This window comes from Benincasa hispida, chromosome 12 (genome assembly GCF_027475165.1).
Source record: "Benincasa hispida cultivar pf3 chromosome 12, pf3_genome.v1.1, whole genome shotgun sequence".
NCBI classification, from domain to species: domain Eukaryota; kingdom Viridiplantae; phylum Streptophyta; class Magnoliopsida; order Cucurbitales; family Cucurbitaceae; genus Benincasa; species Benincasa hispida.
Window position 1 is genome coordinate 12,203,034 of NC_143489.1, and position 17,769 is coordinate 12,220,802.

The 17,769-nt window shown below is 33.3% G+C and overlaps 1 pseudogene; it reads left to right on the forward strand.

Moving 5' to 3' along the window:
- Positions 1–5,083: 5,083 nt before the first annotated feature.
- On the forward strand, positions 5,084–7,799 carry LOC150031774 (uncharacterized; annotated as a pseudogene).
- The last annotated feature ends 9,970 nt before the right edge of the window (positions 7,800–17,769 follow it).

The window sequence follows — 17,769 nt, forward strand, 5'->3', positions numbered from 1 at the left end:
AAATCGATATGAAAATAGGTAAATATAGTTTAAATTTTACATGATTCGTATTGTCCTGTCCCTAAACAATATGTTAATAATGAACAAAGACCTATATTGAGGATCTAGACAAATTGATCTATAAAAATAATTTAAGAACTTGTTTGAAAAGTTTTCAAAAACCATTTAATATTAAATGCCTTCTTAGTACATTTTCTTAAATATATACCTACCCTTTCATATTTAGTAATTTCAAAATAGTTTTCTAAATATTCACTAAATACCTTTTAGTTATGAATTTTGCAAATGATCACTTTGATCTTTGGTGTTATCTTCTAATTAATTAATTAAAATAATTATGAAGTGAAAAATGAAAATAGTAATTCAATAAAATTAAAATCAAATCAATAAATTTACATTCATAAAAAGGAAAAAGACAAGCGGTCAAATGGCAAAATTGGGGAAACAAATACACACGATAAGTAGAATTTTATTTTTGATAAAAAAAAAAAAGTGAGGAAAAAAAAGAGAATAGATAGTGTAGAAATAATAAGAGCATCGGTATCCGAGGCACGTGTCACTATCATGGTGTTTATAAAGTGCTTGAGGGCGTACGGTGTGGCCCACCACCCAACTAAATAATGATACCTGATTTATTTGGAATCATAATACTTTACCTACATATGGGTAATTATACGCTGCAAGACCCTACACCATAGTCCCCACTCATCAAAATAAAAAAAAAATCTTTTGACTGTTCGGTCAATCATCTTTGACTTCTCTGGGCCCCACTTCCGGTGTACGTGTACGACTATGCTTTCTTCATATTAAACCTAACGTATTTTTACGTTTAAATTTTGAAATCAAGCCACGTTTTGTAATAAATTAATTACCATCTTGAAAAATAGGTCTCATTCGATTACACTTTTACTTATTTGTGTTTCATATCAAAATGACGTCAACGATCCATTTCTAAATCTGTAATAAAAACGAAAACTAATTGAAGATAGAAAGATGTTCAATTTAGTTGTGTTTCGAAATTATGCTATACGATTATAATCGTTATCGTTATTGTTACAATATGAGAATTATGAATTTTTCATATTTATTGTTAATCACTATTTATCCTGAATGATGACATTATAGATTTATAATTATAAGTAAATGTGATAAAAAAAATTCAATTACGATGTGATTGTAGGCCATTATGATTGATCAATCAAAGGAATTTATTATGATAACACCAATTTTCATTACGAATCGGTAAATGTGACCTCAATTGAACTCTATACTTTTACCCCAAACATTAACTAATATTACCTTTTAATATTTAGTGTTAACTTTACATTAGTCAATTTAAAATAATTATGATGTAAATTCTTTAAAATTAATTTTAGTATAACCGAAAATTTAATTATAATTATTTTTAATGTTTTAAAAGAAATTATTTCAAATGGTAAAACTATTGAAAATATTTACTAGATATAGTAATTTTTTTTAGAAGTATCACATTGATAGACATTGATAGACTTCTATCAATGCCATCAATAGAAGTCTATAAGTGTCTCTCAGTATCTATCATTAATAGTTCTAAAATTCTACTATATTTTATAAATATTTTAGTTTATTTTTTTATATTTAAAAACCATCCTCGTTTTAAATTAATTAATAGAAAACCAATACTAAGAATTAAAAGAGAAGATTGGTGAAATTTAAAGGATAAAAATGTAAAATTAAAAGTCTATAAATTAAATAGAAGCCGACCTAAACATTTATTAGTAAAATAAAAATAAAAACAGAACTTGATAAAAATATAAAATTTTAAAACGTTGAACTAAACGAAATTTGTATACAAAACTCCAAAATTAAAAGAAATATAATTTTTTTCGATTTAAAAATAAAAATTTTCTTCCCTTTAATCTCCTTCTACTTTTTCTTAAAAAAGAGTAATAATTCGGGGGAAATTTTAGAAATATTCCTGTGAACCCACGTGCACGTTTTTGCCAACTGTCCATTGTACTGTATAAAAATATTAAAAGGGAATAGAAAAAAAGGAAAATTTTAAGTTATAAATTGTGGTCACGTGGTCCCCGTCAGCGGAGGAGAAGGAGGATAGATTCATGGGACGAGAGATCTACTTCAGTCAATGTCCGTACATGATGTCACCATTCTGGTGTTAGTGATGTCACTGTAGCTTGTCTTGACTTGTAGGGGTAAATTCGTCATTTTTCCTTCTAACTTTGACTCTACAGTTACGATATTTGCGTCTGTTCAAACGTCCAGCTTCAATTATTTTGTTTCTTTCTTTACTTCCGTATTTCCTTTTTCCACTTTTTAGAAAACTAATTATTAATACCAGTACCTGAATTATTGACAAGTATTTCAATCATTATTAAATCTTATTTACTATTATCGCTATATTTTTTATCTATACTTTTTTTTTAAACAAAAATTAGTTTGTTTAATAAACTTTTAGTTCAAAATCATATAAACAGTTAAATTATTGTAATTTGTAGGTATTTTGATTGGTTAACTATTTAATTGATGTGACCAATAACATGTTTTTCATAATTATTAAATTCCACATATAGGGTAAATATCAAATATGAATGAATTGAGAAAAAACAGGCCTATACCAACTAGACAATAATTTGGTTGAATTATACATATGGGACCCTTGGATGATAATCCATTTAGACTAACCTCCCACCACCAACATTTAAAACTCATTTAGTTTCTAAAATTTATGTTTGTTTTATTTCAATTTTTAATAAATATACTTTTGAGTTCTTAAAATTTAATTTTTTTGAAAACGTTTTTTTAGTTTTCAAAACTTAACCTGACTTTTATGAATCCTTAAATGAAAATGGATAATAAAGAGTGAAATCAATGTTTATAAACTCAAATTTTAGAAACAAAAAATAAAAGATAAAAAATCAAATAGTCATCAACTTAAATATTTTCATAATCTTATTAGATTCTTTTCAAGGAATGTAGATGGTAAAATCAAGAATATATATAACCATATTTTTCTATATAGAATTTGTGTGCATGCGTGCATTCGTATATGTATATAAGTTAGAGAATTAAAAATAACCATCGATGTTGTAAAAAAGCTTTGGTATGATTATGATGCTTGGAATATATTCATTTGTTATCCATGCGCTCCAAATCTATAGCACTTTTAGTACACGAGAAATGGTATCTTGAATTCTCATGATAATATATATATATATATATATATATATATATTTATATATATATATATATATTATATTTATAAATAACCAAAGCATATCTGATAGATATTAAATAATATTTCACCTTATTTGAAAGTAGCAACTCAAACTTTCATAACAAATATAGATTCGGATACTTAAAAAAATATTTTTTATTATACGTCAAAATAAATATGGCTCAATTAATACAAATTTTATGTCATCGAACTCAAAATTAAAGGTTGATTCTTTTTTAAAAAGCAATAATAAATTTATACAGATTTGTCACTAAAAAAAATAATGAAAATCAATGGATTTGGTTTGGGTAGGGTTGTGTGGTTTTAGAAAGTAAAAAGAGAGAGGTATAGATTGTACAGTGCATTTGAATTGATATATAGCAAAAATCAGCTAAAAAAGTCCATGTGGTTATGCTCATATTGTAGCCAGCAATCTTAATCTCAAAGATAACATTATCAATCTCTTCTTCTCCTTTTTCTTTACAACATATATTCTCTTCTCAATATTCACAGTAAAAATAATGTTAAATAAATACAGAAAAATAAAGTAAATAACAACATTTATATAAATTTAAGAATCAAGGAATCATTTCCTTTTCAATACAGTAACAAACAACTGTATCAATACCTTTTTTTTTTAATTAAAAAAAAACTGTACAAAACCTTATCCAAATAGGAGTGTACCACAATTTGACATTTGGCTTCTAATCTTAATTATTTTATTATTCTTAAATTATATGACATTAAATATTGCTATTAAAGAGTTTACTCTGAATCAAACTATTATAACACAATAACAATTATGTACATGCTTGTGATGGAAAGACAAATATTTAAACCCCAAAACTCTTAATCGTAAACAAATTTCAGAGTATAAATTAATTATTTTATTTTATTTCGCTTATTATTTTTCTACACATCAATTATTATACAATGTTCCTATAGTTTATAATCCCTGGAAAATATTCACATTTTCTTAGGCATATTTGAATTATAAATATATACACATTCCATTGTTTATTTTGAAGCACAAAGCTCATGCTAAGTTAACCAATAATATTACAATGCTCAATTTAGATTCGAGTATAATAATATATTTGGAAGAATAGCCGTACAACAAAAGAGTATAGTATTACGATGTGTCCGATAAAGTAATATTACTTTCTGGTCACAAGGGAGAGTCATTTCACATTCAACCAATTATGTCATGAGATTGGACTGATTAGTTCGAGATTCTTTTTGAAATTTGTACTAATGTGAGGATCAAAATACTACTAATTAGGAATAGTGTTAGAGGTGAATTTATTGACCAAGCCAGATTCAAAACTCACAAAATGATCAAAATAAAAAATGTGGTCTTAACGATAATAGATAGGTTTCATCTCAAAACTAATTAAAAATGATAGAAGTGTTCATGTATCTTATATAAAGAATGTGAGGTCTTCCTATCTTTCCAATGTGGGTACTTCAACATGTTAAGGAAGCCCACTGATCTAACCCTTTTTACGTTTGTTTTTCCTCAATGTAAGCCCATGTTATAAGGGTCCAATATTAACAAAATTTGTTATTCTTTATTCTTTCTATTACATGAGGAATTATCTTGTGTGTATTTAGGGCAATAGTTTTTCCTCACAGCCTTTATTTATATCGTGCCTCTGATTCTCATAAATATATACAAAAGCTAGGGTTTCTTCTTGCATCAATTATCTCTCCAACGACCTTCCTTTTCCCGTTCTCCTATTGCATTTCATTTTGTTAAAATGGTATTAGAGCCCATGTCAAATGATCGAGGGCCTTCAATTTTTTTCCTTCTTTCGTTGTCTTCTGCTTATTGTTAGAGTCTAGTTTAGGAGCACTCAATCGTCTGCGATGAGAATTGAGGAATCAGAAGCATCGACTTCATTTTTTTTTCACAGATGTTTGGGTCGAGTAACAAGATTTTCATTGTCAAGCTTAGTGATGATAACTTTCTTCTTTGGAAATTTTAGGTTACAACTGCTTTAGAAGGGTATGAACTTGAACAATACCTCCAATTGAAACCTCATTCTTAATTTCTTACCGTTGAAGAAGAGACAGATACAATTTCGTCCTCATCTGCTCGAACTTAGATTCCCAATCCCGCGTATAAAAAATGGAAGCGTCAAGATCACCTTATTTCCTTATGGCTGCTTGGGTTGATGTGTTGAATCAAATGTTGAGTTGTTGTTCAACCAATGATATTTGGGCCACCGTTCAAGGTATCTACTCTGCACGATGTCTTGCTCAAGCTATGCAGTTCAAATGCAAATTTCACAATATGAAGAAGGGAGCTACACCTCTAAAAGAATACTTCATGAAGATTCAACAATATGTGGATGCTCTTGCATCCGTTGGTAAGCCCGTATCTAAGGATGATTACATATTATATATTCTGGCTAGGTTAGATTCGGATTATGAATCCATGATCTCTGTTATTTTTGCTAGAACTGATTCCCCCTCTATCCAATATATCACCTCTTTGTTTATTACTTAAAAATCTAGAAATAAAAGTAAGATTGGTCTTGAAAGAGCTTTTCCATAAGCTAATCTTATGTCACATAACTCAAAAAAGAATGGTGAACAGTCCATGAAAAAAAAAATGCTTCTCATCAATTTGGTCCCAATAGTTAGAGAGGCCATGGAGGTGGTCGAAACAGAGAGGGCGCTTCAATTGGAATGGTCGAAACAAGTCTCAATGCCAAATTTGTACTAAATTTGGGCATATGTAGACATATGCTTTGTTCGGTACCTTCCTCTTCGAGCAACCTTGTCATCATTACGTTATTCTAATAATAATGTCTCTTCGACTTCTACTAATAATTTCTCTCCTATGTCAGCTATGCTTGCCCCTTGATCTGTGGATAACAACTGGTATCTTGACTCCGATGCTACGAATCATGTAACAAACAACCTCAATAACCTATCTGCTGATCTGACTATGGAGGTAGAAGTCAGATATATGCAGCAAATGGATCAAGTTTGCCGATTCTTCATTATGGTTCGACTTTCTTTCTTTCCTCAAATTCCCCCAATCAATCCTTACATTTAAATAATCTACTTCATGTTCCTTCAATTACGAGCAATCTAAATAGTGTTTCTCAATTTATGAAAAATAATAAAGTTTATTTTGAGTTTTGCTCAACTTTTTGTTGTGTGAAGGATCGTCTTATTGGCCAAATTCTTCTCCCAATGCTGTTTCATGATGTTCTATACCATTTTAATTTATCTCCGTCCCCTTTTACCTCTCCGAAGTTTGCCTCACCATATCCCCCTTCTCAAGTGTGTGTTGAGCGCGGTCTTCATTTTATCTTTTGTTAATGTTTCTTCTAATATTGTTGATATTTGACATAGGCGATTAAACCATCATCATTTCTCTATTATTTAATTTGTTCTTAAAAATTTCAATCACTAAAATGGAAGTATGAATAAAATAAATTTTTGTGATGCTTGTACTTTGGGTAAACATCATACTCTTTCTTTTACATCATCTGTTACTGAATATACTCAACCATTGCAACTTCTTGTCTGTGATCTGTGGGGTCCCACTCATACTTTATCTCGCAACGAATTTCAATATTACATTAGCTTCATGGACGTTTATAGTAGATATACACGAGTTTACTTTCTTCAGTCCAAATGTAATCTTTTTTTTTTTTTTTTTTTGTGCATTCATGAAGTTTAAAATTCTGGCTAAAAAATTGTTAGGCCACTCTCTATTAAAACTTCAAATTGATGAAGGTGGTGAGTTTAAACTTTTTGTTCCTTTTTTAATACAACATGGCATAGAACATTGCATTACCTATCCCCATACACCTCAATAAAATCATTAAAAGAAAATATAGACATATAATGGACATGAGACTCACACTTTTATCTCAAGCTTCTTTGCCTCTTAATTTTTAGGATGAAGCCTTTTCTCCATCTGTTTATCTCATAAGTCGTCTCCTTACGCTTGTTCTTAATTGAGTCAATCTCTTGGAAAAGATTTTTAGTCTTAAGCCAAATTATTCTTCCTTTCAAACTTTTGCTTGTAAATGTTTTTTGTATTTTCGCTCTTATCAAACTCACAAACTATCTTTTCACTCCATCCTTGTACATTCATTGGTTATAGTATCCCCATAAAGGTTATAAATGTTTATCTCCTGATGATCGTCTGTATATGTCTCATCATGTCTTTTTTGATGAATCGTCTTTTCCACATGCATCATCATCCACTTCCCACACTCCAACCTCACATATCTCTGACACAACATCTATTTCTTCTATATTGTCTATTCTTGATTCATGCTTACAGAACCATAATAATGATCGATCTAACTCTATTTCAGTTTCTACTAACTCTAAGAATCCAAGTTATACTAATATGTATCCTTTAGGTTCTCATAATAACTTACAGGGTGCTGTTGCTGATTTGTCCCTTTCTAACAATGAGGCATCTCCTACACTCTTTATGAATGATGCATCTCCTCCTTTCCATGTTGAGCATAATTGGAAATGTTGCTTCTATGGCTTTCGCTCCTCCTACTTCTACTACACCCATGGTATCCACACATCCTATGATGACTAGAAGTAAATGTGGTATTTTCAAACCTAAAGTTTACCTTATTGATTATACTCAACATGAACCTTGCGCTGTTAAGGAAGCTCTCATACTCTCTCACTGGAAGAAAGTCATGGGGGATGCGTAAACCCATAAACCTATTTTACTAATTAATTGTGTTTAAGTTTCTATGATTATGAGTTAAAGATGTGTATGTAGTTGAATGTTATGTAAAGCGTGCTATGATTGTGTATAATGTTTGGAAGAGAAAATTTCCTAAGTGTTAGGAAGGTGTACTCTCGGGTTGTAAAGAGTAGTTGACGGTTGAAAACATGAGAGTTTAAAGCATTGAAAAGTTAGTCGTGTGGCAAAGTTGGAAGAATGAAAAGGGGGGCTTTCAGTGAAATAAGTGGAAGTGGTACTTAGAAGAAATAAAAGAGCTTGAGGATGGTTTTTCCATGTCATGCGTTCAAGGTTTCAAAGAGAAAAATGACTAAGTGTGAGGCTTGTGTTGAGGGCCATGAAGAGCTTAGCAGAGCTTATCGAGGGAATGGTTATCGAAGATGTGTTGGCTTCACCAAAGGTTAGTGAAGGCCAGGGCATGCAGTGTATGTAGTCAAGGAGAATGCGTGAGGGGCGCCAAAGGAAGAGCTAGGTGGGCCGCAAGGTGCAAGGTATGCACTGATCGGGGGACAAAGAGGTTAGCTTGATGTGGATGACTAAAGGCATAGACGTTGGCTTGATGGGCATTGAGGTGTGCCTTAGAGGTTAACTAAGGCTTTCAACGCAAGTGCCTAAGGCAAGGCACAAGAGACAAAAGCTGGTAAGGTGATGATCGAGAGAGAGAGGGGTCTAATCGATGAACATCATCCTATGCGATGGTGTCTAACCTATTCGTCGGAAAGTATTTAGGTTAATCACCCGGTTAGAGGGCCAGGTGGCGCGTTTAAAGCCTTAAGCTAGAGTTAGTGGCCTATGTGTCACTTTATTAAGCCCTCTAATCATGCATACACTAATATAAAAGGAAGTTGAAGAAAGACAATTCCTATCCACCGTCTAAGTTGTTAACAAAATTGGTAATTGTAACTTAAGCATCACATGTATACTTATAAATTATATTGTTGGGCTTTAATTTTGAATTTGTAGGCCCAATTACTTGAAGAAATTGATCCAGATTATTATGAGAGGTAGGTAAAACAATAGGTGAAGAAGAGTCGACTATGAAGTGTTGAATGAAGGACACGTACGTTAAAATCCATCACCTTCTTTGATGTGTAGAAAGAATCAAAATTACAAAAAAAATATTTTGGCAAGAAATTCCCCATTCTCTCTCTCTCTCTATATATAAGCTTTTATTTTTCTCTCTACACTCTCTAACTCTCTCTTTGTTTATGGTAATTTTGTAGGTGAATCAAAGAGATTATGAAGCACGCAGTTAACAAAGAAGAAGGAGAAGAAGAAGTACTCTTTGATGTACATGGTTCGACCTGAAAGTGCCTACGTCCATGGGAAGGGAAGAAGAACTTTCATTAAGGCTTTCAAGTAAAGTTTCATAGCTTTTCTTTTTACAGATTGAACAAAAAACTGGAAAATTTGAAAAGAGCTACTTATTTAGGTAGTAGATCTATTATAAGTTTGTTTAGAGACTGTCATAAAATTTAAAAAGAGCCATTGAGATCACAACTTCTTCAAATCTTCATCTTAATCTCAATGCATGTTGCTTCACCCTTCCAAATCTAATATTTGACTAGCCTTTTTCAGGTAAGATGAATCTGATTAGCTCAAGACACTCAAGGAGCTTGAGCTTTGAGACGGGTTTCGTAAGCATATCAGTAACATTCTCAGAGGTATGTACCTTCAACACTTCGATTTCACCCTTTTCAATTTTGTCTCTTACAAATGATACTCAATATCTGCGTGTTTAGTCTTTGAGTGATATTATAGGTTTTTGGAAAGATGGATTGCACTTTGGTTATCACAGTAGATTTTACTACTGTTTGTGATATACCAAAGTCTGCCATCAAACCCTTTAGCCATAATGCTTCCTTTATTGCTTCTACTAGCGCCATATATTTTACCTCTGTAATAGATAGGGTTGTGATTGATTGTAAACTTTCTTTCCAACTTAGCAAATTAGGACCATATAAGAATATATAGCCTGATAGGGATCTTCTTTTGTCTAAGTCCCTTAAAAATTAGAGTCAACATAATCATACATCTCTAGTTCTGTCTCTTGTGTATTATGATAGGTTAGCTTTGCATTCTTCGACCAAATTAGATACCTAAGTATCCATTCAGTAGCCTCCCAATGTCTTTTACCAGGGTTAGACATATATCTACTCACTAAACTAGCACAATAGGAGAGATCAAACCTCACTGAGATCATAAAGTACATTAGATTGCCCATTGCTTGACTGTAAGGCATTGATTGCATATGAACTAAGTGTTTAATGTCTATTTCTATAGGAGAGTTTGCTGAAGATAGCTTAAAATGATGTGCAATAGGGATAGTCACTGGTTTGGTATTAGATAGGTTGAATCTTCTGACTATTTTATCATAGTAGCTAGCTTGACTAATACTTAAAGTAGAGAATTTTTGTCTTTTGGGATTTCAATCCCTAGGATCTTTCTTGACTGACCCATATCCTTCATGTCAAACTCTTTCTTTAGAAGATCTTTAACATGAGTTAAATCATTTTTAGAACTCTCTGCTAGCAACATGTCATCAACATAGAGAAGTAGATACACCTTGTTCTTGTAGGAAGATGAATGAACGTAGGTACATATATCATAGGTGCTTCGAAACCCAATACTCTCTATGTAGTCATTAAACCTTTTGTACCAGCACCTAGAGGATTGTTTGAGTCCATATATAGACTTATTTAGAAGTCAATAGAGGTCCCTCTTCCCCTTTTCCTCAAATCCCTTAGACTGCCCTATATATATAGTCTCATCTAGATGTCCATGTAAGAAGGTAGTCTTAACATCTAACTGATTTAGTTCTAGGTTATTTTGAGCAACTAAAGGCAATAAGACTTACAGAAGTTTTTTTTACCATTGGTAAAAATATCTTAGAATAATCAATGCCCTCTCTCTATGTGAATCCTTTAGCCACTAGTCTTGTCTTATATCTAGGCTTCTGATAAGTAGTAATTCCCTCCTTTAGCTTGTAGATCCATTTGGATGCTATTAGCTTGCATCCCTTAGGAAGAGGAGCTAGAATCCATGTGTTATTCACATTTAGTAATTGCATTTCTTCACACATAGCTTCAATCCAACTTCTTACATCAAGGCAGCTCGCTGCCTCATTAAAGGTAGTTGACTCTTGGTCACTTGGGGCCACTATAGCATTTAAAACTATGTTAATATATTTTGTTTCAGTATACCTAGCTAGAGAAACAATCACCTTTCTTTGTCTATCTCTTGATATTGAGTATTGACTCAAATTAGGCTGAGCTGCAACGTTTTTTTCTTGCTCACCTGCTGTTATCTCTTCTTCTTCTGGATCACTTGGAGGATTGACATCTGTTGATGTACTTTTTGGATTCTCCACCTCAATTCTAGTGGTAGGGCTCTTAGGAATTTCAAAAGTCACATTTTCGCTTTGTATAAACATTTCTTTTTCTCTAAATTTAACATCTCTACTGACAATGAATCTTTTCTCAATACGATTCCACATCTTGAACCCCTTTATTCCATTTGGGAATCAAATGTACAGTTTACAACCTTAAACTTAAGTTTACCTTAGTTTTATTGTAAGTATCCAATATATCCAAATACCCTTAGGTTTTCTAGGTCATTAGGATGTTTGAACCATTTCTCCTCAGGTGTTAAGAAGTCCAAGGATTTGTATGAGCATCTATTTAGGGTTTAAACTATATAGGTAGCAACTTTAACTCAATATTTCTCACCGAGAATAGCATCAGACAGTAGGTATCTGACTCTTTCCATGATTGTCTTATTCAGCCTCTCTGCAACCCCATTATATTGAGGTGTAAACCTAACTGTCCTGTGCCTAGTGATTCCATTCTCTCTACAAAACTTATTAAATTACTGACTACAAAGTTTCAGCCATTATCTGTCCTTAGGTATTTAATTTCCTTTGATCTATCATGAGTTTCCATTCTTTCAATTGATCAAAAACTTGATCTTTATATTTAGAAAAAAAACCCAATTTTTACTTGAGAAATCATCAGTAAAGGAAAGTAAATACCTTGAGCCACTTAGGCTTGGAGTTGGGATTGGTCCCTATAGATTAGGGTGTATGTAGTCTAGGATATATTTGGTTGAATGCCGTGCCTTTGTGAAACGTTGTCTGGTAGCCTTGCTCAATACACAATGCTCATAAAATGTAAGTTTATCAGAAATCCCCTTTGGGTAGTATACCCTATTTAGATAGAGCTTCCCGCCCCTTAGCGCTAATGTGTGACAGCCTCTTATGCCAAATGTCAGCCTCTGTCAATTCATTAGGAGTCATTGCATAAGCCCATGCCATCATTTCAACTCCTCTGACCACAAATAGGTCATTAACCTTCTTTTCAACTAGGACCATCTTAGAATCTTTAAGAACTTCAAGAGTTCCTTCATTTCCTCTGTATTCACACCCTACTGCATCTAGCATTCCCAGGAGATCAAAATTCTCTTGAGAAGTGGCACATGTATGACATTTCTAAGGAGTTTCACAGTCCTATCTTTGAATTTTAATGACATTGACACAATCCATTCAATTTTACAAGTTTGGTTGTTATCCATGTAGACCATTTCTCCATCAATTTCCTTGTAGGTGTTGAACTAAGATCTCATAGTGGTCATATGGTAGGTGCATCTAGAGTCCAAGACCCAATCATGTTTCCCAATGGGGTTTACTATTAGGGTTGATGCCCTAAATCTCGTAGGGTCCTATAGTTTGTAAATACTATATGAACAAACACTTGTGATGTAATAATATGAGACATTTTCTTCACTGTTGTCTATGCAATATGAGATATTTTAGTTGCATTTACCACAAACTAATAAACTAAGATCCCTAGTTATCATTGTAACTTAAGCATGTATGTGGAGACATGCAAGTGGATCATGCCTTAAGTGATAATCTAAATGGCTGTAGTGTTACTTTCCAGCTGATTAAATTAGGACCATAAAGGCAAAAGTAATATGTTAAAGACCTCTTTTTGTCCAAATCACCAGTATAATCAACATCCACATATCCATAAAGTTCTAAGTTTGGTTTAGCTGACCTTTGGTAGACTAATCTTGAGTTTTTAGACCAAAACAAGTACCTTAGTATCTATTTAGTAGCCTCTCAGTGTCTCTTACTAGGATTAGACATATATCTACTAACTAAGCTAGCTGAATCTGAGAGATCAGGTCTAGTAGAAATCATTAAATACATTAGGCTTCCAACTGCTTGACTATAGAGTATGACAACCATCTGTTTCTGATATTCTTGGTCAGAATCTTTAGAAGAGTTAGCTGAGGAAAGCTTAAAGTGCTGGGCAATAAATAAGCTCACAGGTTTAGCATCATTCATGTTCAACCTTTTAAGGATCTTCTCACAGTAGTCGAACTAATTGGTGCTTAGAATAAACTCCTCTTTATTCCTTTGGATCTTTATTCCTAGGACCTTGCTTGCTTCTCTCAAGTCCTTCATATTAAACTCTATTTTTAAGTGGTTTTTAACATGGGTTAGATCTCCTTTGGACTTACTTGCTAGCAACATATCATCTACATATATGAATACGTAAACTTTCTCCTTGTAAGAACCTGTATTTACATAAACACATATGTCTAATGAACTTCTTTTGAACCCAATGCTAGAAATATAGTCATTGAATCTCTTATACCAGCAACTATATGATTTTTTTAACCCATAGATAGACTTGTTGAGTAAGCAATAAAGATTTTCTTTTCCTTTAACTTCAAATCCCTTAGGTTGTGTCGTGTAGATTGTCTCCTCTAGATGTCCATGAAGAAAAGAAATTATGACATCTAGTTGATACAATTCTAAATTATTTTGTACAACTAAGGATAGAAGAAGTCTTATGGAAGTCTGTTTGACACTGGATAGAAAATCTCAGAATAGTCTATTCTTTCCCTTTGATTGAACTCCTTTGCAACCAATCTAGCTTTATACCTAGACTTTTGATCACAGGATACTCCATCCTTAAATTTGAAATCCCATTTAGAGGCAATAGGTTTGTAACCCTTTGATAGAGGAACTACAGACTAAATGTCATTCATCTTTAGTGAATGCATCTCCTCATTCATAGCTTCTATCCAATCCCTTGTATCAACATAACTTGTTGGTTCCTCAAAAGTTGTTGGTTCTTGGTTAGTATGAGCCACAACAACATTTAAAACGAGATTCATATAGTTTATTTTAGTATATCTACCTGGAGGGGTAATGGTTCTCCTTTGCCTATCCCTAGCTAAGACATACTGACTTAAATCAGGCTGCTCACTTCCTGTCTCCTCATGTTCCCCTACATCTTCCTCAGTTTCTCCTGTGTTACTAGGTTGGCTAAACTCTATTGGTTGCTCATGGGTAACTCCACCTCAATTCCTATGTCGGATGACTCTCCTTCATCCTCAAGCCTTTTCTCCTTTTGCATAAACATCTCCTCTTCCCTAAAGTTGATGTCACTTATCAATATGAACTTCCTCTCAACCGAATGCCACATTTTAAACTCCTTGACACCCTCTGTAAAGCCTACAAACATGCAATTGACTGCTATGGCCTTTAACTTTCCTTTATTTTGGTGTCAAACTCTACACATCCAAAGATCTTGAGATTATCTAAGTTAGGAGGATGATTAATCCACTTTTTCTTAGGGTAAGCAACTCTAAAGATGTGTGAGGGCACCTATTCAAGGTATACATTGTATAGGCTGGAGCTTCTGTTCAATAAATTTCCCCTAAGTTAGCATAAGAAAGTAAACACCTAACCCTTTTTATTATGGTTCTATTTAACCTCTCAGCAACCTCATTTTGGTGTATACCTTACTGTTCTATGCCTAGTTATACCATTCCCATTACAAAATTGTAAAAGTATTCATTGCAAAACTCAAGCCCATTATCGGTTATAAAGTATTTTAACCTTTTAGATGTTTGATATTCTATCGTGGCTTTCCATTCTTTAAACTTCCCAAAAACTTGGTCATTAGTTTTAAGAAAGTATATCCAGCTCTTCCTAGAAAAGTCATCTATAAAGGTTAGAAAATATATTAAGCCACTAAGACTTAGTGTAGGAGATGGTCCCTATAGGTTAGAATGGACATAATCCAATGTTTCTTTAGTGGTATGTTGAGATTTTGTGAAACTTTGTCTGGTTGCTTTACCTAGAATGTAGTGTTCAGAAAAAGAAAGGTGCTCATTGATACCTTTGGGCAATATACCTTACTTGGACAATGCTTACATCCTTTTTTTACTAATATGGGATTGTCTTTTATGCCACAAGTCAGCCTTTGTTAAGCTTGCTATTGAAACCGAGGCACTTGTCATCATCTCTACTCCTCTCACAATATAAAGATCATTGACCTTTTCACCAACCAAATCATCCTTGGAATCCTTGATCACCTCAAGAACTTCACTTTTTCCACTGCATTCACACCAATGGAGTCCAACATAACCAAAAATATCAAGTTTCTCTTGAGCAAAGGTACATGTCTCACATTTCTTAGAAGCTTGATTGATCCATCCTTTAACTTTAAGGATACTGAATCAACCCTTTTGATATTGCAGGCTTCATTGTTTTCCTGTACACAAATTCTCCATCTACATCATTGTAAGTATTAAACCAAGGTCTGAAAGGTGTCATACGATAGGCACAACTTGAGTTAAGTACCCAATCATGCTTCCCAAGAGGATTGATTTAGTTGGTTTGGTTTCTAGTGGATGCTAAGGCATCAAAATAAAAGTAGGAACCTTCAACTACTGAAGCTTCTGGTTGTTTTCCCTTCTGACCCTTCTCTTTTTCTTGATTATTTCGTTTCAAGCTGTAGCAATCTCTCATCAAATGACCTTTCTTCTTGCAGTAGTTGCATTTCAGCTTGGTCTTAGGTTTATGCTCTTCACTTGACTGATTTTTATTACTCTTAGACTGATTTTACTTGATCTTCCCCTTGACAAAAAACCCCTCTCCACTAGGCTGCTTCTTCTTGACTGACTAAAGCTCCAACTCTCTAGTTCTTAATACTGAAATGATGGCATCAGTGGTAACTGATTCTTTGCCATATTTCAAGGCATTCTTCACCTCCTTATAGCATTTGAGTAGAGAGTTTAATAACACAAAGGCTTCATTCTCATCGCCAAGGCTCTTGAACTCAGAAACTATCCTCTTGAACTCATCAAATTATCTGAAAGAGGCTTGGCTGAATCCATCTTGAACGTGAAGAACTTCTCCTTTAGATATATCTTGTTGGGGAGATCCTTGGTTGGAAAAAGACCTTCCAACTTGACCCACATCTTGTAGGTTGTGTCTTGATCAATCACTTGTCTTAAGATGCTATCACTGAGATTAAGAACCAGAGTGACATATGCTGTAAGCTCCATGTCTTCACTTTATTGAGTTGATATAGTAGGTGGTAGAGTTGACAGGTCTAAAAGGGCCTTGTAGGCGTTCTGTTGTCCAAGAATAGCTTTGATTTTGGCCTTCCATAGGCCAAAATCACCCTTCCCATCGAACATCTCAATTTCATATCTTGCAACAACCATTTCTGATCTGATCGAGTATCAAGTCTGTATTTCTTAAGCATCTTGATGCTCCAAGAATGTAGACCTTGATGATCTTCAAACGCTCTGATACCACAAATTGTTAGGTTAACCACTCTTCACTAGGCCCAAATACTCAAGATTAACGTTGGAAAGTTGAAGAAAAGCCTAAGAAATATTCTACCAAATCCTTGATGATCGATACTTGATGCTCGACGTCTCCCTACTCGATGCTCGATGAGAATTCCCTTTTTTGTTTGACGAGTCTCTGTTAAATCCTTGATAGAACTCGATGACAACTGAACTAATACTCGATCTTACTCGACGATTCTTGAAAAATACTTGGTGCGACTCAAAGGTAAAATTGATAAACTCGAAGCTACTCAATAACGAAGATCGATGCACGATTGAACTCGATACTCTGTTATTTGATGCGGTTTGAATAGTGAATGTATGGCGCACGATTTGTAGAAAGAAGACAATTGTATGAACAAGAAAGATAAAAGTAAGAAGATGAAACACAAAGTTTATGTGGTTCGACAAGATTGCCTACATCCACGGGAAGATCCAAGTTATTTTACTAATGAAGATTGCATACAGTTTTGTTGTTTACAGAAAATTAGGAAAAATGATGCTAACTCTGTTTTTGTTTTAAAGATCACAGGTATTTATAAAGCATACCTGCCGACCGTTTACATCACAAAGTTAGTTATAAACAATAAAAAACTGAGGTATTTGCGTAAAAACTTCTTCAATTTCTCCCAAAAATAGCTAAAAAGACAATGAATTTATAAGAAAAATTGGGACAATGTTTCAACACCACTCCAAAAACTCACACTTTTTCAAAATTGGAAATTTAGTATGGAGATGTTGTGCATGTCAAGAATCAAGAAGTTGAAAAATGCACACACACGTTTGTGGTTGATGAATAAACTTGCACTAACATCTTTCATAGAATTGTTATGTTGCCACTCTACCAGTACTCAACAGGGTTGTTTGGCTTGGACTTTTGACACAAGCTTAGTGATGCCATGCATTTAGCAACATCACATGGTTGTCTCTCGGGTCTTGAGCTTCATTCTCTTATTCTCTTTACTTTTTTTTTTTTTGATTATTTTTCAAAATATAAACTCTTTTTTAATTATAATATCGTTATAATTTATGTTTTGCTCCAATACTTGATTTCTATAAAATAAACAAACCTGTATGTGTACTTGGTCAAATAAATACCAAAACTAGCAATGAATAAATTCTAGGAGATAGCTTGATATGTGTGCCATCAAACATA